Source organism: Phyllobates terribilis, unplaced genomic scaffold (genome assembly GCF_046119375.1).
Source record: "Phyllobates terribilis strain yellow unplaced genomic scaffold, ASM4611937v1 Scaffold_94__1_contigs__length_6153435, whole genome shotgun sequence".
Classification (NCBI taxonomy): domain Eukaryota; kingdom Metazoa; phylum Chordata; class Amphibia; order Anura; family Dendrobatidae; genus Phyllobates; species Phyllobates terribilis.
Window position 1 is genome coordinate 766,979 of NW_027362854.1, and position 20,689 is coordinate 787,667.

At 46.9% G+C, this 20,689-nt stretch overlaps 4 non-coding genes and 1 pseudogene across 4 annotated transcripts; all 5 read left to right on the forward strand.

Moving 5' to 3' along the window:
* The first annotated feature begins 2,484 nt into the window (after positions 1 to 2,484).
* LOC141197924 (U2 spliceosomal RNA) lies at positions 2,485 to 2,657 on the forward strand (annotated as a pseudogene).
* Positions 2,658 to 3,772: 1,115 nt separating this feature from the next.
* On the forward strand, positions 3,773 to 3,963 carry LOC141198196 (U2 spliceosomal RNA). The gene has a single exon (XR_012270156.1). It is a non-coding gene; the product is annotated as a U2 spliceosomal RNA (small nuclear RNA).
* Positions 3,964 to 10,069: 6,106 nt separating this feature from the next.
* Positions 10,070 to 10,260, forward strand: LOC141198197 (U2 spliceosomal RNA). The gene has a single exon (XR_012270157.1). It is a non-coding gene; the product is annotated as a U2 spliceosomal RNA (small nuclear RNA).
* A 1,997-nt stretch (positions 10,261 to 12,257) lies between these two features.
* LOC141197916 (U2 spliceosomal RNA) lies at positions 12,258 to 12,442 on the forward strand. Its single transcript, XR_012269935.1, has one exon. It is a non-coding gene; the product is annotated as a U2 spliceosomal RNA (small nuclear RNA).
* Positions 12,443 to 13,557: 1,115 nt separating this feature from the next.
* On the forward strand, positions 13,558 to 13,748 carry LOC141198198 (U2 spliceosomal RNA). The gene has a single exon (XR_012270158.1). It is a non-coding gene; the product is annotated as a U2 spliceosomal RNA (small nuclear RNA).
* Positions 13,749 to 20,689: the final 6,941 nt, after the last annotated feature.

Here is a 20,689-nt window from a genome sequence, read left to right on the forward strand (position 1 = left end):
TTTATCCCAGTTTTTAAATAAAGATGACCAGATTTTTTTAGCTAAAGAACTTTTACCCAGTGAAATTGAAGAGACCCTTAAGAGTTTTAATAAAGGTAAGGCTCCTGGATCAGATGGCCTTCCTATTGAATTTTATCTTTGCTTTTGGGATCTAATTAAGGAGGATTTTATACAAGTAGTTTGTGAAGCCTCTAAGGCTGATTTATTACCATATTCATGGCGTAAAAGTATGATTACATTAATTTTTAAGAAAGGTGATAAATCAAAGTTGGAGAATTGGAGGCCTATTTCACTATTAAATACAGACTACAAGATTTTAGCTAAAGTTGTTGCTGGTCGTCTTAAAGCAGTTATTAAAAATGTAATTCATCCAGATCAGGTTTGTGGTGTCCCCGGGAGATCAATCTGGGAGCATCTAAACCTAATTCGTGATCTTATCTGGTTTCAAAAAGATAGAAAACAGCCACTAGCTATTTTATCTTTGGATTTTATGAAAGCGTTTGATAGGGTCTCCCACTTTTATCTTTTTAAAGTTATGGGAAAGATGGGGTTCCCTGATTCTTTTATTCAGAAAATTGCGCTTTTATACAAACAGTCATCTGCCCGGATTTTAGTCAATGGTTTTTTAACTAGAGAGGTGGAGCTTCTTTCCGGTGTTAAACAAGGTTGCCCCATGTCCCCACTTTTATTTGTCTGCTCCATTGAGCCACTGTTGTGCCTGCTGCGTCGGGACAAGGTGGTTAGGGGCATTTTTATTCCGGGTGGGGGTGGACAACAAGTTAAAGCCATTGGATATATGGATGACATATCTGTATATGGCACTAGCTCAGCATCTATTAACAGAGCAATTCTAATTACTGAAATTTTTAGTGCTGGGTCTGGGTTTAAGTTGAATATAAATAAATGTGACTGTATGATTATGGGTCAATGGGAGTCAGATCCGCCTAGGGTTCCCACACAAACAGTAGGAATCAAGATCCTGGGTGTCTTGTTTAATCCTGCTAATGATGGTATTGAAAACTGGGATTTGGTTTTGAATAAATTAAATCAGAAGATCTCTTTATGGCAAACTCGAAAACTAACAATGGAGGGCAAGATTCTTGTAATTAAAATGGTTTTGCTTCCTATCATTTTGTATGCCGCTATGGTTTTTCCCCCTAATTCTCTGTATCTTAAAAGACTTATGAAGCCCATGTTTTATTTTCTGTGGGGATCCAAAATGGAGAAATTGAGGAGGGAGGTGGTATGTAAAAGCAAGAAAAATGGGGGTAAAGGGTTCCCTGATTTATAATTGTTTTTATTTATCAAGTTTTTTGTATTTTGTTGCAAAAGCTTGAATAATGTTGGGGCTTTCTCTTGTTTTCTTAGATATACAACTGGGTTTCTTTTCCGAAAGTTGAACTTCAGTATGACTGTTAATTGTCCTTTTCTCTTATCTCCCCCTAAGCATTACAAGATCTTGGAGAAGGTCATTTCAGAATATGATCTGACCCAAGTTGATCGTCAGCTTTTATTTGATCAACGTAAGTTAACAGTTATTTGTAAGGGACATGAGGAGATGGAGGATGTGTCTAATTTTTCCATCTCCAGGTGCCGCCTAGTGTGGAACAACGTGGCCTGTCCTGCACTTAGCAACTCACAAAAGGATTTAGCTTGGCAGGTTGTTCACCAATGTCTCCCTACGAGAGCTTTTCAGCATCATAGGGGGCTGGTGGCTAGTGCTAGATGTCCCAGAGAAAGATGCGCCCCAAACGAGTCAGTGTTTCATTTACTGTGGGATTGCCCCTACGCACAAGAGCTATGGCAGACGGTGGGCACCCTCCTAAAATGGATATGTGGTATACAAACCCTTAATTGTGACATTATAATATATGGGATAATTAATTGCCCAACCATGAAACAAGCACGAGTCGCATGGCTTATAATAAACTGTTTAAAAGAAGCTTTATGGAAAGTGCGCAATATATTATTGTTTAAACGTGAATTTATTCCTGTCAAAGATTGTATTGGGCTTGCTCTTTGTGAAATGTTTACATACTACCTGAGAGATTGTAAAAAGATGGGAATCAATGAAGCAAAAAAGCTATGGTGTTTGCAAATTTGGAATATGTATTTATTTATGTAAATTATATGCAAAACTGTGTTTTATGCTTTTTATGCTTTTAAGTGCATTTTAATTCTGACTCTGTATTAGTTTTATGTCATATTTTATTCCAGTATTTGTGATTTGTTTCAAATATTGTATCGGATATGTTCTTTGTGAAAAGTTTTCATACTACCTGATTGTAAAAAGATAAAGTTAAAAAGCTATGGTGTTTGCATTTGACATATGTATTTATTTATGCAAATTATATGCAAAACTGTGTTTTATGATTTTTATGCTTTTATGCGCTTTTTAAATCTGACCTTGTATTTGTTTTATGTCATATTTTATTCAAGTCTTTGTGATTTGTTTGTAATTTATGATGTATGTCTGATTTAAATAAAGCTTGTTTGAAAACGGATCTGTTCTTATCAGTTTAATATCTGATACGTCCCCTATCTGGGGACCATATATTAAATGGATTTTTAGAACAGGGAGATGGAAAAAGAGCTTGCTCTGTCCACTCCACGCATTGACCTGGTATTGCAGTATCTCCAGGACCGGTGCACCCCTTCTTTAATGCAGTTTCTAAAATCAGAAAGAATTGAATTCAATGTTTTTTGTTCATTTTGCTTGTTTGTCGGATTTTGGGATGGACTCTTTGGCTTTGCTTTTCTTCTCCTCATTGGATTTTTCATGTTCAAAGTTGCAGAAGCCAGATTACAAGCTCATTTTGGTTCAACTTCAGCAACTGTGCATTGCATTGCCATGTAATGTGATGCAATGCTATCTTTCTAGCTCTCCCTTTTTACTTCCTTTTGGATAAACAGACATATTAGGCAAGCATTTTGGAGCTTTCACCTAAATAACTACAGGTGGTGAGATAAGCTGCACAATATAATTGACCTTTCAGTATATTGTTGCACACACACCATCTATTTAGCAAATGCCCTTGTTATCAACAGCAGCCTTTTAAACTCACCTGAGCTAACAGGTATGTGCGCTGGTTACTCTGCTGCGCTTAAAATTTCTTTTTTGGTTTGCTACAATGCCTTTTCTGAAACGTTGTCTCCTTCTGCTGGAACACTGACTTCTTTCATTTAATGCCTGCAGACTATAAAAGAGAACCCAACCCAAAAAGTTTGGTTGATTAGTCTGTGGCATTCTGTTAAACTGTTGCTTATGGCGGTCTCTGTGAGCTTCTCAGCGACATTCAGCCAGCCAGGTATCCTGCCTGCAGTAGATGGAATGTGGCAATGGAACGCTGGCTGCGCGTGTCATAATAGGCTCTGAGCCTTTATATACCTGTGCACAGCAGCAGCCACCTTCAGTCTGCTGCTGGACAGCCAGCAGCAGCAGCAGCAGGAGAGGTATGTAATCAGGAGCCCTCCTGCTAAGGGTAGACAGCTGCTCGTTCCACCCCACCCCCCGCCTTAATTGGTTCTCCTCCCTTCCAACGGTGTTGAGGCGGGTGGGAACAGCAGGGGGTGAAGGTGCTGTGTTTAAAGAGGTGGAGTTATGCAGATCTAAAACGCGTGGATTGCAGCAGCAGCAAGCCGAAAAGTGCAGGCATGTAAGGGATCTAGAGGTTGACAACATGTCTTCTTAACGGGAGTCCAGGAGCTCATCTCCACAAATGGACTTTTCAGGATCCTTGGGTGGCTCCGTAGTTTGAAACCAATTCTGGTTATCGCTTCTCGGCCTTTTGGCTAAGATCAAGTGTAGTATCTGTTCTTATCAGTTTAATATCTGATACGTCCCCTATCTGGGGACCATATATTAAATGGATTTTTAGAACAGGGAGATGGAAAAAGAGCTTGCTCTGTCCACTCCACGCATTGACCTGGTATTGCAGTATCTCCAGGACCGGTGCACCCCTTCTTTAATGCAGTTTCTAAAATCAGAAAGAATTGAATTCAATGTTTTTTGTTCATTTTGCTTGTTTGTCGGATTTTGGGATGGACTCTTTGGCTTTGCTTTTCTTCTCCTCATTGGATTTTTCATGTTCAAAGTTGCAGAAGCCAGATTACAAGCTCATTTTGGTTCAACTTCAGCAACTGTGCATTGCATTTGACGCGCCCCCTGGGACATATTCCTTTTTGAGGGGAATACCCGGCACCGGATCGGATGGGGGGTTGTAGTCTCCGAGCGGCTGTGACCCGGTCCCGTGCCCAGGGCGTCAAGCTCAGTGTGATGTGGCAGTTCTACAGATGTTACTAAAGTTCTTTTGTGTCGACTACGCCACCCGTTGTGATGCGGTCACTGTGGCCGCCGCTGCAGCAGGGTCCGCTGAGGCTGATGGTGGGTGCGCAGCTTGATGAGATAACCCCCAACGGGAGGGGTATAGCCTCAGGGGGGACAGGCGCAGAGGATGGGGGTTGTGGTGGTGTAGTGCAGACGGCAGTGAAGACAGAGTCGGGTTGTGCAGTTAAGGGTGTTTACTTACTGCAGATGTTGTACTGGTCACTCCAGCTGCTAGTGACCACCCGAGCCGTGCTGCGTCCACCAGGTCCTGGATCCAGCCAACCCCCAAACAAGTCCGGAGCGTGGCCCTGAGCTCTCCCTCTGTCCTTTCTTCAGCCGTCCCCACCAGTGATCCACCTAGGTCCAGCTCCCTCGGGCCTTCTGTTGGGACACCCTTGGCCCTGGGTTCCCTGACCCTTCATGTGGTGTGCCTTCGGGGTGAATGTGGTGGGTGACCGTGACAGACACTGCCCACGGTCTCCGGTCTCTGGCTGGGGATTGTTTTTACCCCCACCAGCTTGGGTTCCGGTACCCTGATGCTGACTCCTCACCCGGTGCTCTGATTTGGGTTCTTGGGTCCCTTCTCTTCTGTGCTCTGGGTCTTTCTCTTTTCTCCTCTCTCACTCTGGGTCTTGGTCTTTCTTCTCTCCTCTCCTAACTTGTTTTCTGCAGCTGATCCTCTCTGCATCTGACTCTCTGCGTCTGACCCTGATTCTAGTTGGTGCCCACCTTATATATCCCTCTATGTGTGAGCTCAGGTGACCAGCACCCAATGAGCTCCTAACTTTACCCAGGCTGCTCCCCCTATCTGCCCCTACACTACATGGGATGTTCCACCCCCCTCCCACTCCAGCCAGGAACAGACTCGGTCGTACCTGCACATTTCTAAGTGGGAGTACCGTCGGCCTGTTCCTCGGAAATGGGATGTGTGTAGTGCATGCAGCCTACCGAGCTCAGTTCCACTCTCCATCCTTACCCGGGAGTGGAATATCACACCTCTGGGTTGAAGTGCAATACCCCTGTAGCAGCCGAATCCTCAGGGTGCTACATTCCCCCCTGGTAAATCACAGCACGTCCTCGGGCTGTAAAGACAAAAACACCAAAACATACAAAATTTTTCACATAAACATATAAAACATATAAAAAACATTATATAAATAACATATCTTAGCAGATAAAACTTTCTCGTCGTCTCCTGTTTCTGGTTCCTCCTCCGGACACTGTGCACCGTGTGTCCGGGAAAAGTGCGACAGTCTCTTAGAAAATCTGGTTTTCTATAAAACCGGTAGGGGGCGCTTTAGGACGCGCAACTATTTACAGGGGAAGTTGGCCGCTCTCAGTTCTCGGCCAGGTAGAGGGAAGGGAATGGCTGCTCACAGTCCTCAGCCTGTAGGATGAAGGGGTTAATGGGTAAACAGTTCACTGGTCCCAACGGGGACTATTTTAGCAGCAACGGTTCACTGTGCCCCGACGGGCAACTATATACAGTCTCTATTCCCGTCCTCAACGACGGCTCCCTCCTGCTTTTTCTTAGTGATACGGTGTTGCTTCAGACCCGTCCGGGTCCTCTGGCTCCTCCTCCCCGTACCGCAACTCCTCCTCCGTCAAGCGGTGTACGTGGAGGGCGTAAGGTCCTTTGGCACACTTGTGCCGGGTGAAAGTGACCTCGTCTCCGACGTAGAGGTCACGGCCTTTGTGACCTTCCGGCAGGTGGGACTCGACGTCTCTGCGGGTCACAAAAACGTCACCGCGGTTGTTACGATCCCGAATAAAGCCCCACCCATGCTGCGGGTTGAACTTTATCACCGTCCCGATGGTGCGGGGACAGTGCGCTGCACGGGGGTTCCTCCTAGTCCGGCTCTTCTGCTCCGCGCTCCGGATTTGGGCCTGTTGTTCTCTGACCCGCCTCTCCTCCCGTTCTCTCGTAAACTCTGCTAGCTGCTGACGACAACACTCAGTACGCTCAGCGGCGACTGCCCGAGTTTCCTGAGTGAACCCCATTAAATCTTCTCCGGTGGGGTCCCACTCAAACTGTGCTTCCGCTAGCGGGGGCGAGATCCGTGCCACGGGCTTCGGAGCCGGAATCAGGGGTTCATCCAGGGGTCTTAGTCTCTGCTGCCGTTCCAGCTCATGGTATCCTTCGGGCCAGATGAAGGGCCGCCCGTCCGGCCATGTGAGCTGGCTGAAGAGGTCCTCCCCCAGGTGTGGCACCCTTGGTATTGCGGGCGCGGGCGCGGTGGTGGTGGCGCCCGGATTGCCCAGGCCTTGCGGCCAGGCCTGGGGCACCTGGAAGGTGAAGGGCACCGTTAGGACGGCGGCGCCCTGGGCTACTTGGCCCTGCGACCAGGCCGGGGGCTCCGCGGAGGTAGGGGGCGCTGTTGGTGATGCGGCGCCCGGGGGTACTAGGCCTTGCGACCAGGCTGGTGGTATTTCCTGCTTTGTCACGCTCCGGGTCGAGGCGCGTGACGTCACAGGGGTCGCGGCGGCGGCTTCCGGTCGGGGCCTAGTCCATAGCGGTGACATGGCGGCTACGGGCACAGCAGGGGGACTTTCGGGCTCTGCGACGGGGAGCTGGGGCAGGTAAGCGGTGTCACGGCTTGGGGTATAGGCGTCCCCTTTACCTGCCTCCATGCGTTCGGCTCCCTTCTCGGCGCCGTCTCCGGCCTTGGGTCCTCCCGCGCCATCCTCAGAGGCGGTCTGCTTCCTCTTCCAGGGTAGCGTGCTCCGTTGACTGGTCTCTGCTTGCTGGGCCATCTCCCGGCTCCACTCCGCCAGTATCTCACGCTGTACCCGGGCCATCCTCCGTGCGAGGCCCTCCAGGGCAGTTTGTGCACACTCCCGGTCTCGGGGGAGCTGCGCTAAGATCTCCGCTAGACCTAGCGGGGTTGTGGACTCTAGCAGGCTCCTGACCATCGGGTCGGTGCTGCTCTGCTCTGCTTCCGGCAGGCTCCTGGCCAGCGGGCCGGTGCTGCTCTGCCCTCCTTCCTCGGTCTCTAGCAGACTCCTGGCCAGCGGGCCGGTGCTGTTCTGCTTTCTCTCCATCTCCGGGTAAGCTCCTCCGCTACTCCTCGTTAGACCTCTTGTCTCCGGGTGCGCTCGCTCCAGACTGCTCCAAGCGACACCCATCTTTTCTCTTCTCTTTCGTCTCCTCCCACTTCGAGGGCGGTCCCGGGGCAACTCGGTGACTGTCAGCTCCAGGGGTAGTTCTTTCACGCTGACAGACACCTCTAGCATCACAGTCTCTGTTGGTGGGGGCGGTTTCCACTTTTGGCGCCATTTTCTGTCCTGGCCCACGATGGGAGGTGGCCTCCTGCCCTCCTTTGGCACGCCCATAATGGCGTCCGCTGCTCTTCCAAGGCGGGAAATCTGCGGTTTTGGCGGGAAGCGTCGCCCAGTGGCGGGAAACTCTGCAGATGGCGGGAACAAGTTGGAAATGGCGGACAATCGGTGGGAAACGACTGGTGATGGAGTCCGATGGCGTGGACCCTCCGGAACCGGCGGGAGACTTCTTTCTGAGGTAAACTTGCACTTTTCTTCAGGCACGCAGTACCCGGGTGTTGCGGGCACGTAATCCTGCCGACTACGCCAAAGTTGACGCGCCCCCTGGGACATATTCCTTTTTGAGGGGAATACCCGGCACCGGATCGGATGGGGGGTTGTAGTCTCCGAGCGGCTGTGACCCGGTCCCGTGCCCAGGGCGTCAAGCTCAGTGTGATGTGGCAGTTCTACAGATGTTACTAAAGTTCTTTTGTGTCGACTACGCCACCCGTTGTGATGCGGTCACTGTGGCCGCCGCTGCAGCAGGGTCCGCTGAGGCTGATGGTGGGTGCGCAGCTTGATGAGATAACCCCCAACGGGAGGGGTATAGCCTCAGGGGGGACAGGCGCAGAGGATGGGGGTTGTGGTGGTGTAGTGCAGACGGCAGTGAAGACAGAGTCGGGTTGTGCAGTTAAGGGTGTTTACTTACTGCAGATGTTGTACTGGTCACTCCAGCTGCTAGTGACCACCCGAGCCGTGCTGCGTCCACCAGGTCCTGGATCCAGCCAACCCCCAAACAAGTCCGGAGCGTGGCCCTGAGCTCTCCCTCTGTCCTTTCTTCAGCCGTCCCCACCAGTGATCCACCTAGGTCCAGCTCCCTCGGGCCTTCTGTTGGGACACCCTTGGCCCTGGGTTCCCTGACCCTTCATGTGGTGTGCCTTCGGGGTGAATGTGGTGGGTGACCGTGACAGACACTGCCCACGGTCTCCGGTCTCTGGCTGGGGATTGTTTTTACCCCCACCAGCTTGGGTTCCGGTACCCTGATGCTGACTCCTCACCCGGTGCTCTGATTTGGGTTCTTGGGTCCCTTCTCTTCTGTGCTCTGGGTCTTTCTCTTTTCTCCTCTCTCACTCTGGGTCTTGGTCTTTCTTCTCTCCTCTCCTAACTTGTTTTCTGCAGCTGATCCTCTCTGCATCTGACTCTCTGCGTCTGACCCTGATTCTAGTTGGTGCCCACCTTATATATCCCTCTATGTGTGAGCTCAGGTGACCAGCACCCAATGAGCTCCTAACTTTACCCAGGCTGCTCCCCCTATCTGCCCCTACACTACATGGGATGTTCCACCCCCCTCCCACTCCAGCCAGGAACAGACTCGGTCGTACCTGCACATTTCTAAGTGGGAGTACCGTCGGCCTGTTCCTCGGAAATGGGATGTGTGTAGCGCATGCAGCCTACCGAGCTCAGTTCCACTCTCCATCCTTACCCGGGAGTGGAATATCACACCTCTGGGTTGAGGTGCAATACCCCTGTAGCAGCCGAATCCTCAGGGTGCTACACATTGCCATGTAATGTGATGCAATGCTATCTTTCTAGCTCTCCCTTTTTACTTCCTTTTGGATAAACAGACATATTAGGCAAGCATTTTGGAGCTTTCACCTAAATAACTACAGGTGGTGAGATAAGCTGCACAATATAATTGACCTTTCAGTATATTGTTGCACACACACCATCTATTTAGCAAATGCCCTTGTTATCAACAGCAGCCTTTTAAACTCACCTGAGCTAACAGGTATGTGCGCTGGTTACTCTGCTGCGCTTAAAATTTCTTTTTTGGTTTGCTACAATGCCTTTTCTGAAACGTTGTCTCCTTCTGCTGGAACACTGACTTCTTTCATTTAATGCCTGCAGACTATAAAAGAGAACCCAACCCAAAAAGTTTGGTTGATTAGTCTGTGGCATTCTGTTAAACTGTTGCTTATGGCGGTCTCTGTGAGCTTCTCAGCGACATTCAGCCAGCCAGGTATCCTGCCTGCAGTAGATGGAATGTGGCAATGGAACGCTGGCTGCGCGTGTCATAATAGGCTCTGAGCCTTTATATACCTGTGCACAGCAGCAGCCACCTTCAGTCTGCTGCTGGACAGCCAGCAGCAGCAGCAGCAGGAGAGGTATGTAATCAGGAGCCCTCCTGCTAAGGGTAGACAGCTGCTCGTTCCACCCCACCCCCCGCCTTAATTGGTTCTCCTCCCTTCCAACGGTGTTGAGGCGGGTGGGAACAGCAGGGGGTGAAGGTGCTGTGTTTAAAGAGGTGGAGTTATGCAGATCTAAAACGCGTGGATTGCAGCAGCAGCAAGCCGAAAAGTGCAGGCATGTAAGGGATCTAGAGGTTGACAACATGTCTTCTTAACGGGAGTCCAGGAGCTCATCTCCACAAATGGACTTTTCAGGATCCTTGGGTGGCTCCGTAGTTTGAAACCAATTCTGGTTATCGCTTCTCGGCCTTTTGGCTAAGATCAAGTGTAGTATCTGTTCTTATCAGTTTAATATCTGATACGTCCCCTATCTGGGGACCATATATTAAATGGATTTTTAGAACAGGGAGATGGAAAAAGAGCTTGCTCTGTCCACTCCACGCATTGACCTGGTATTGCAGTATCTCCAGGACCGGTGCACCCCTTCTTTAATGCAGTTTCTAAAATCAGAAAGAATTGAATTCAATGTTTTTTGTTCATTTTGCTTGTTTGTCGGATTTTGGGATGGACTCTTTGGCTTTGCTTTTCTTCTCCTCATTGGATTTTTCATGTTCAAAGTTGCAGAAGCCAGATTACAAGCTCATTTTGGTTCAACTTCAGCAACTGTGCATTGCATTGCCATGTAATGTGATGCAATGCTATCTTTCTAGCTCTCCCTTTTTACTTCCTTTTGGATAAACAGACATATTAGGCAAGCATTTTGGAGCTTTCACCTAAATAACTACAGGTGGTGAGATAAGCTGCACAATATAATTGACCTTTCAGTATATTGTTGCACACACACCATCTATTTAGCAAATGCCCTTGTTATCAACAGCAGCCTTTTAAACTCACCTGAGCTAACAGGTATGTGCGCTGGTTACTCTGCTGCGCTTAAAATTTCTTTTTTGGTTTGCTACAATGCCTTTTCTGAAACGTTGTCTCCTTCTGCTGGAACACTGACTTCTTTCATTTAATGCCTGCAGACTATAAAAGAGAACCCAACCCAAAAAGTTTGGTTGATTAGTCTGTGGCATTCTGTTAAACTGTTGCTTATGGCGGTCTCTGTGAGCTTCTCAGCGACATTCAGCCAGCCAGGTATCCTACCTGCAGTAGATGGAATGTGGCAATGGAACGCTGGCTGCGCGTGTCATAATAGGCTCTGAGCCTTTATATACCTGTGCACAGCAGCAGCCACCTTCAGTCTGCTGCTGGACAGCCAGCAGCAGCAGCAGCAGGAGAGGTATGTAATCAGGAGCCCTCCTGCTAAGGGTAGACAGCTGCTCGTTCCACCCCACCCCCCACCTTAATTGGTTCTCCTCCCTTCCAACGGTGTTGAGGCGGGTGGGAACAGCAGGGGGTGAAGGTGCTGTGTTTAAAGAGGTGGAGTTATGCAGATCTAAAACGCGTGGATTGCAGCAGCAGCAAGCCGAAAAGTGCAGGCATGTAAGGGATCTAGAGGTTGACAACATGTCTTCTTAACGGGAGTCCAGGAGCTCATCTCCACAAATGGACTTTTCAGGATCCTTGGGTGGCTCCGTAGTTTGAAACCAATTCTGGTTATCGCTTCTCGGCCTTTTGGCTAAGATCAGGTGTAGTATCTTTCGAAAAGGCGGTTTTGGATGTTGGCCGCCCTAGTAGATTGATACATTATGCACACTGGGGTTTAGGCGCTTGTTAGTATGCCAGGTGGCTAATATAGTCATCTGGTGGAAAGCATGGCCCCCCAGGATCGACGCCATTGGGCCGGGGAAGATCGAAAGCCCGAAGTGTGAAGTGCCCCAGGAGTGGTGACCCTGGGGTGCCTTAACTCACTGGGATTGGGAACCCCACTTGAGTTTATGGCACATTTGCACAAGCACTTCAAATTTTCTTTCTTCGCACACACCCTTATTCCGGGCCTTCTGGCCTTAGGATGGGGAATTTTTCAATTCCCGGTCGAAGGTCCGGGCAGTATTATACTGTGAAACCTTCACTATTTATTTAATTTCTTTGTCACTGTGTGTCCACTTATTCACGTGTGTCACGTCCTACTAGGACTTTGTCGGGATGCGGTTCCCTTACGGGTTCCTCTCTTGGCAGGTCTAGGGGGGGAGTGTGTGGCCATCAGGTTCCGCTCCCCCCTGAACCCCCCCTGGCTCTCCTCTTTTGGGAGGAGAGCTTTGTTGGCTCCCCTCTTCCGGGAGGGGAGCACAGTCTTTGGCTCCCAGTGCCTTGCTCGGGTGAGAACTCGGGCAGGTGCTGGGGGTAAGATTGGGTCGCCTCTGGCTTCGGCTGGAGGTGGCTTTTTGTCCCTGTTCCTCGCTGTGGCCTTTTGGCTCGGAGGGACGGGGAATGGTTTGGGGGACCCTTCTCCTTTTGGAGAGGGTTTCAAGAAGACCAGCATCCTAGTGCACTTTTTTTGTGGCACTTGTCACTTTTTTAAGCGCACTCGGGTTTTGTACACGAATTCGGGCTTTCGATAAAAAAAAAAAAATCTGTTCTTATCAGTTTAATATCTGATACGTCCCCTATCTGGGGACCATATATTAAATGGATTTTTAGAACAGGGAGATGGAAAAAGAGCTTGCTCTGTCCACTCCATGCATTGACCTGGTATTGCAGTATCTCCAGGACCGGTGCACCCCTTCTTTAATGCAGTTTCTAAAATCAGAAAGAATTGAATTCAATGTTTTTTGTTCATTTTGCTTGTTTGTCGGATTTTGGGATGGACTCTTTGGCTTTGCTTTTCTTCTCCTCATTGGATTTTTCATGTTCAAAGTTGCAGAAGCCAGATTACAAGCTCATTTTGGTTCAACTTCAGCAACTGTGCATTGCATTGCCATGTAATGTGATGCAATGCTATCTTTCTAGCTCTCCCTTTTTACTTCCTTTTGGATAAACAGACATATTAGGCAAGCATTTTGGAGCTTTCACCTAAATAACTACAGGTGGTGAGATAAGCTGCACAATATAATTGACCTTTCAGTATATTGTTGCACACACACCATCTATTTAGCAAATGCCCTTGTTATCAACAGCAGCCTTTTAAACTCACCTGAGCTAACAGGTATGTGCGCTGGTTACTCTGCTGCGCTTAAAATTTCTTTTTTGGTTTGCTACAATGCCTTTTCTGAAACGTTGTCTCCTTCTGCTGGAACACTGACTTCTTTCATTTAATGCCCGCAGACTATAAAAGAGAACCCAACCCAAAAAGTTTGGTTGATTAGTCTGTGGCATTTTGTTAAACTGTTGCTTATGGCGGTCTCTGTGAGCTTCTCAGCGACATTCAGCCAGCCAGGTATCCTGCCTGCAGTAGATGGAATGTGGCAATGGAACGCTGGCTGCGCGTGTCATAATAGGCTCTGAGCCTTTATATACCTGTGCACAGCAGCAGCCACCTTCAGTCTGCTGCTGGACAGCCAGCAGCAGCAGCAGCAGGAGAGGTATGTAATCAGGAGCCCTCCTGCTAAGGGTAGACAGCTGCTCGTTCCACCCCACCCCCCGCCTTAATTGGTTCTCCTCCCTTCCAACGGTGTTGAGGCGGGTGGGAACAGCAGGGGGTGAAGGTGCTGTGCTTAAAGAGGTGGAGTTATGCAGATCTAAAACGCGTGGATTGCAGCAGCAGCAAGCCGAAAAGTGCAGGCATGTAAGGGATCTAGAGGTTGACAACATGTCTTCTTAACGGGAGTCCAGGAGCTCATCTCCACAAATGGACTTTTCAGGATCCTTGGGTGGCTCCGTAGTTTGAAACCAATTCTGGTTATCGCTTCTCGGCCTTTTGGCTAAGATCAAGTGTAGTATCTGTTCTTATCAGTTTAATATCTGATACGTCCCCTATCTGGGGACCATATATTAAATGGATTTTTAGAACAGGGAGATGGAAAAAGAGCTTGCTCTGTCCACTCCACGCATTGACCTGGTATTGCAGTATCTCCAGGACCGGTGCACCCCTTCTTTAACCCCTTAATAACATCTGACGTACTAATACGCGTCTGTGCCCTGGGACTTAAGAGCCAGACCCGTATTAGTACGTCATCGCGATCGCGCCCGCACACAAGCTGTGCGGGCGCGATCGCCGCCGGGTGTCAGCTGATTGTCACAGCTGACACCCGGTACTATGTGCAGGGAGCGGTCACGCACCGCTCCCAGCACATTAACCCCCGCGATCCTGCGATCGAAGTCGATCGAAGTCGATCGCGGCATTGCGGGGGCAAGGGGAGGTGATCGGCGATACTCACCTCCTCTTCCGGCTTCCAGCGCAGTCTGCAAAGGCTTCCCGGGTGTTGCCATGACGACCCGATGTCGTCATGACAACATCCGGGTCACCAGAGAGCAGGAAGATTGCTTGGACATGCGCAGTGCATCTCCAAGCAATCTTCACACTGTGCACTTCTGACAGCCTTCATGGCATAGGGATGGTGCTCCATTCCTGTGCCATGCAGGCGATCAGAAAAAAAAAAGTGAAAGTCCCAGAGTGGGACAAAGTAATAAAGTGTATAAACTGTGTGAAAGTGGAAAAAAAAAAAAAAAAAAATGTGCAAAAATATTATAAAAAAATAAAAAAAATAATACACCAAAAATAAAAATATAATGTACCCATCAATAAATATTATTATAAAAAAAATAAAAAAAAAACAATAAAAGTACACATATTTGGTATCGCCGCGTCCGGAACAACCTGACCTATAAAACTGTCCCACTAGTTAACCCCTTCAGTGAACACGGTAAAAAAAAAAAAAAAAAAACCAAGCAAAAAACAATGCTTTATCACCATACCGCCAAACAAAAAGTGGAATAACACGCGATCAAAAAGACGTATATAAATAGAAATGATACCGCTGAAAACGTCATCTCGTCCCGCAAAAAACAAGCCCCCAAATAGCTCCATCAGCCGAAAAATAAAAAAGTTATAGCTCTCAGAATAAAGCGATACTAAAAAATATTTATTTCTATAAAATAGCTTTTATTGTGTATAAGCGCCAAAACATAGAAAAATGATACAAATGTGGTACCGCTGTAAACGTACTGACCCGAAGAGTAAAGCTGCCTTATCAATTTTACCACACGCGGAACAGAATAAAAAAAAAAAAAAAAAACAATTCCTGAATTGTTGGTTTTTGTTTATTCTGCCTCCCAAAAATCGGAATAGAAAGCGATCAAAAAATGTCACGTGCCTGAAAATGGCACCAATAACAACGTCAAGTCATCCCGCAAAAAACGAGCCATCACATGACTGTCTGCCAAAATCTGGAAAAATTATAGCTCTCAAAATATGGCGATGCAAAAACTAGATTTTACAAAAAATGCGTCTTTTAGTGTGTGACAGCTGTCAGTCATAAAAACCCCATATGATTCTGGCATTGCTGTAATCACACCGACCCGAAGAATAAAGTCGTCTAATCACTTATACCGCACAAGGAACGGCGTCAAAAATAAACTCTTGAGTTAGGATTGGGCTAGGGTTAGGGCTGGGTTTGGGGCTAGGGCTGTGCTGGGGCTAGGGTTGTGCTGGGGCTAGGGTTGTGCTGGGGCTAGGGTTGTGCTAGGGTTAGGGCTGGGGTTGGGATTTTTTTCAAAAGTAAGAAAAAAAGATGACGATATGGCGACTAGTGTTGAGAGCAAGTGCTCGCTACTTGAGTTTGCATCGGGTGCTCTGGTATGCATTTAGTATCGTGGGTATTTGAGTGACATGCTCGAGTCTCTGCCCCATATGCTTCGCGGCCAAAAAACTTTACGGGGATTGCCTGCCATGCACGAGCGATCCCCGCATGTTTTTTTTTGGGTGTCTAATAACCGTGAAACATGCGGAGCAGGGACTCAAGCATGTCACTCGAGCACACGCTGTACATGGTGCATACCTGAGTACCCGATGCAAACTCAAGTAGCGAGCACTTGCGCTCAAGAATAATGAAAACTTATTCAATATGATGACCTAATGTAAACAAATAATGTGCCGTACCTCTGGGTTCAAAATGTTCACTATACACCTTAATAAAATCTTTGAGGGGTATAGTTTCCAAAATGGGGACACTTGTGGGGGAGCTCCACTGTTTAGGCACATCACGGGCTCTCCAAACGCGACATGGTGTCCGCTAACAAATTGAATGGAAAATCGGCTCAAATTGTTAGCGGACGCCATGTTGCGTTTGGAGAGCCCCTGTGTGTCCAAACATTGGAGCTCCCCCACAAGTGACCCCATTTTGGAAACTAGACCCCCCAAGGCACCTATCTAGATGCATAGTGAGCACTTAGAACCCCCAGGTGCTTCACAAATTGATTCGTAAAAATGAAAAAGTGAAAATAAAACACTTTTTCATTTTTATGAATCAATTTGTGAAGCACCTGGGGTTCCAAGTGCTCACTATGAATCTAGATAGGTGCCTTGGGGGGTCTAGTTTCCAAAATGGGGTCACTTGTGGGGGAGCTCCAATGTTTGGGCACACAGGGACTCTCTAAATGCAACATGGTATCCGCTAACAAATTGAATGGAAAATCGGCTCAAATTGTTAGCGGACACCACATTGCGTTTGGAGAGCCCCTCTGTGCCCAAACTTTGGAGCTCCCCCACAAGTGACCCCATTTTGGAAACTAGACCCCCCAAGGCACCTTTCTAGATGCATAGTGAGCACTTGGAACCCCCAGGTGCTTCACAAATTGATTCATAAAAATGAAAAAGTGAAAAAAAAAACACTTTTTCATTTTTATGAATCAATTTGTGAAGCACCTGGGGTTCCAAGTGCTCACTATGAATCTAGAAAGGTGCCTTGGGGGGTCTAGTTTCCAAAATGGGGTCACTTGTGGGGGAGCTCCAATGTTTGGGCACACAGGGACTCTCTAAATGCAACATGGTATCCGCTAACAAATTGAATGGAAAATCGGCTCAAATTGTTAGCGGACACCACATTGCGTTTGGAGAGCCCCTCTGTGCCCAAACTTTGGAGCTCCCCCACAAGTGACCCCATTTTGGAAACTAGACCCCCCAAGGCACCTTTCTAGATGCATAGTGAGCACTTGGAACCCCCAGGTGCTTCACAAATTGATTCGTAAAAATGAAAAAGTGAAAAAAAAAACACTTTTTCATTTTTATGAATCAATTTGTGAAGCACCTGGGGTTCCAAGTGCTCACTATGAATCTAGATAGGTGCCTTGGGGGGTCTAGTTTCCAAAATGGGGTCACTTGTGGGGGAGCTCCAATGTTTGGGCACACAGGGACTCTCTAAATGCAACATGGTATCCGCTAACAAATTGAATGGAAAATCGGCTCAAATTGTTAGCGGACACCACATTGCGTTTGGAAAGCCCCTCTGTGCCCAAACTTTGGAGCTCCCCCACAAGTGACCCCATTTTGGAAACTAGACCCCCCAAGGCACCTTTCTAGATGCATAGTGAGCACTTGGAACCCCCAGGTGCTTCACAAATTAATTCGTAAAAATGAAAAAGTGAAAAAAAAAACACTTTTTCATTTTTATGAATCAATTTGTGAAGCACCTGGGGTTCCAAGTGCTCACTATGAATCTAGATAGGTGCCTTGGGGGGTCTAGTTTCCAAAATGGGGTCACTTGTGGGGGAGCTCCAATGTTTGGGCACACAGGGACTCTCCAAATGCAACATGATATCCGCTAACAAATTGTCGGCTCAAATTGTTAGCGGATATCATGTTGCATTTGGAGAGTCCCTGTGTGCCCAAACATTGGAGCTCCTCCACAAGTGACCCCATTTTGGAAACTAGACCCCCCAAGGCACCTATCTAGATGCATAGTGAGCACTTGGAACCCCTAGGTGCTTCACAAATTAATTCGTAAAAATGAAAAAGTTTTTTTTTTTTCACTTTTTCATTATTACGAATCAATTTGTGAAGCACCTGGGGGTTCCAAGTGCTCACTATGCATCTAGAAAGGTGCCTTTGGGGGTCTAGTTTCCAAAATGGGGTCACTTGTGGGGGAGCTCCAAAGTTTGGGCACAGAGGGGCTCTCCAAACGCAATGTGGCGTCCGCTAACAATTTGAGCCGATTTTCCATTCAATTTGTTAGCGGATACCATGTTGCATTTAGAGAGTCCCTGTGTGCCCAAACATTGGAGCTCCCCCACAAGTGACCCCATTTTGGAAACTAGACCCCCCAAGGCACCTATCTAGATGCATAGTAAGCACTTGGAACCCCTAGGTGCTTCACAAATTGATTCGTAAAAATGAAAAAGTGTTTTTTTTTTCACTTTTTCATTATTACGAATCAATTTGTGAAGCACCTGGCGGTTCCAAGTGCTCACTATGCATCTAGAAAGGTGCCTTGGGGGGTTTAGTTTCCAAAATGGGGTCACTTGTGGGGGAGCTCCAAAGTTTGGGCACAGAGGGGCTCTCCAAACGCAATGTGGCGTCCGCTAACAATTTGAGCCGATTTTCCATTCAATTTGTTAGCGGATACCATGTTGCATTTAGAGAGTCCCTGTGTGCCCAAACATTGGAGCTCCCCCACAAGTGACCCCATTTTGGAAACTAGACCCCCCAAGGCACCTATCTAGATGCATAGTGAGCACTTGGAACCCCTAGGTGCTTCACAAATTGATTCGTAAAAATGAAAAAGTGTTTTTTTTTTCACTTTTTCATTATTACGAATCAATTTGTGAAGCACCTGGGGGTTCCAAGTGCTCACTATGCATCTAGAAAGGTGCCTTGGGGGGTCTAGTTTCCAAAATGGGGTCACTTGTGGGGGAGCTCCAAAGTTTGGGCACAGAGAAGCTCTCCAAACGCAATGTGGTGTCCGCTAACAATTTGAGCCGATTTTCCATTCAATTTGTTAGCGGACACCATGTTGCATTTAGAGAGCCGCTGTGTGCCCAAATATTGGAGCTCCCCCACAAGTGACCCCATTTTGGAAACTAGACCACCCAAGGCACCTATCTAGATGCATAGTGAGCACTTGGAACCCTCAGGTGCTTCACAAATTGATTCATACAAATGAAAAAGTGTTTTTTTTTTCACTTTTTCATTGTTACGAATCAATTTGTGAAGCACCTGGGGGTTCCAAGTGCTCACTATGCATCTAGATAGGTGCCTTGGGGGGTCTAGTTTCCAAAATGGGGTCACTTGTGGGGGAGCTCCAATGTTTGGGCACACAGGGACTCTCTAAATGCAACATGGTGTCCTCTAACAAATTTAACGGAAAATCGGCTCAAATTGTTAGCGACACCATGTTGCGTTTGGAGAGCCGCTGTGTGCCCAAACATTGGAGCTCCCCCACAAGTGACCCCATTTTGGAAACTAGACCCCCCAAGGCACCTATCTAGATGCATTGTGAGCACTTGGAACACTCAGGTGCTTCACAAATTGATTCATAAAAATGAAAAAGTGTTTTTTTTTTTCACTTTTTCATTGTTACGAATCAATTTGTGAAGCACCTGGGGGTTGCAAGTGCTCACTATGCATCTAGAAAGGTGCCTTGGGGGGTCTAGTTTCCAAAATGGGGTCACTTGTGGGGGAGCTCCAAAGTTTGGGCACACATGGGCTCTCCAAACACAACATGGCGTCCGCTAATTATTCAAGCAAATTTTACAATCAAAAAGTCAAATAGCGCTCCTTCCCTTCCGAGCCCTGCCGTGCGCCCAAACAGTATTTTTTCCCCAAATATTGGGTATCTGCGTGCCCAGGGGAAATTGCACAACAAATTTTGCGGTCCATTTTTTCTTGTTACCCCTGTGAAAATAAAAAAAATTGGGTCTAAATTAACATTTTTGTGAAAAAAGTTAAATGTTCATTTTTTTCTTCCACATTCAAAAAATTCCTGTGAAGCACCTGAAGGGTTAATAAAGTTCTTGAATGTGGTTTTGAGCACCTTGAGGGGTGCAGTTTTTAGAATGGTGTCACTTTTGGGTATTTTCTGTCATAAAGACCTCTCAAAGTGACTTCAAATGTGATGTGGTCCCTAAAAAAATGGTTTTGTAAATTTTGTTGGAAAAATGAGAAATCGCTGGTCAACTTTTAACCCTTATAGCTCCCTAACAAAAAAAAATTTTGGTTCCAAAATTGTGCTGATGTAAAGTAGACATGTGGGAAATGTTATTTATTAACTCTTTTGTGTGACATATCGCTCTGATTTCAGGGCTTAAAAATTCAAATTTTGAAAATTGCAAAATTTTCAAAATTTTCGCCAAATTTCCGTTTTTTTCACAAATAAACGCAAGTGATATCGAAGAAATTTTTCCACAATCATGAAGTACAATATGTCACGAAAAAACAGTCTCAGAATCAGGGGGATCCGTTGAAGCGTTCGAGAGTAATTACCTCATAAAGTGACAGTGGTCAGAATTGTAAAAATTGGCCCGGTCATTAACGTGCAAACCACCCGCGGGGCTTAAGGGGTTAATGCAGTTTCTAAAATCAGAAAGAATTGAATTCAATGTTTTTTGTTCATTTTGCTTGTTTGTCGGATTTTGGGATGGACTCTTTGGCTTTGCTTTTCTTCTCCTCATTGGATTTTTCATGTTCAAAGTTGCAGAAGCCAGATTACAAGCTCATTTTGGTTCAACTTCAGCAACTGTGCATTGCATTGCCATGTAATGTGATGCAATGCTATCTTTCTAGCTCTCCCTTTTTACTTCCTTTTGGATAAACAGACATATTAGGCAAGCATTTTGGAGCTTTCACCTAAATAACTACAGGTGGTGAGATAAGCTGCACAATATAATTGACCTTTCAGTATATTGTTGCACACACACCATCTATTTAGCAAATGCCCTTGTTATCAACAGCAGCCTTTTAAACTCACCTGAGCTAACAGGTATGTGCGCTGGTTACTCTGCTGCGCTTAAAATTTCTTTTTTGGTTTGCTACAATGCCTTTTCTGAAACGTTGTCTCCTTCTGCTGGAACACTGACTTCTTTCATTTAATGCCTGCAGACT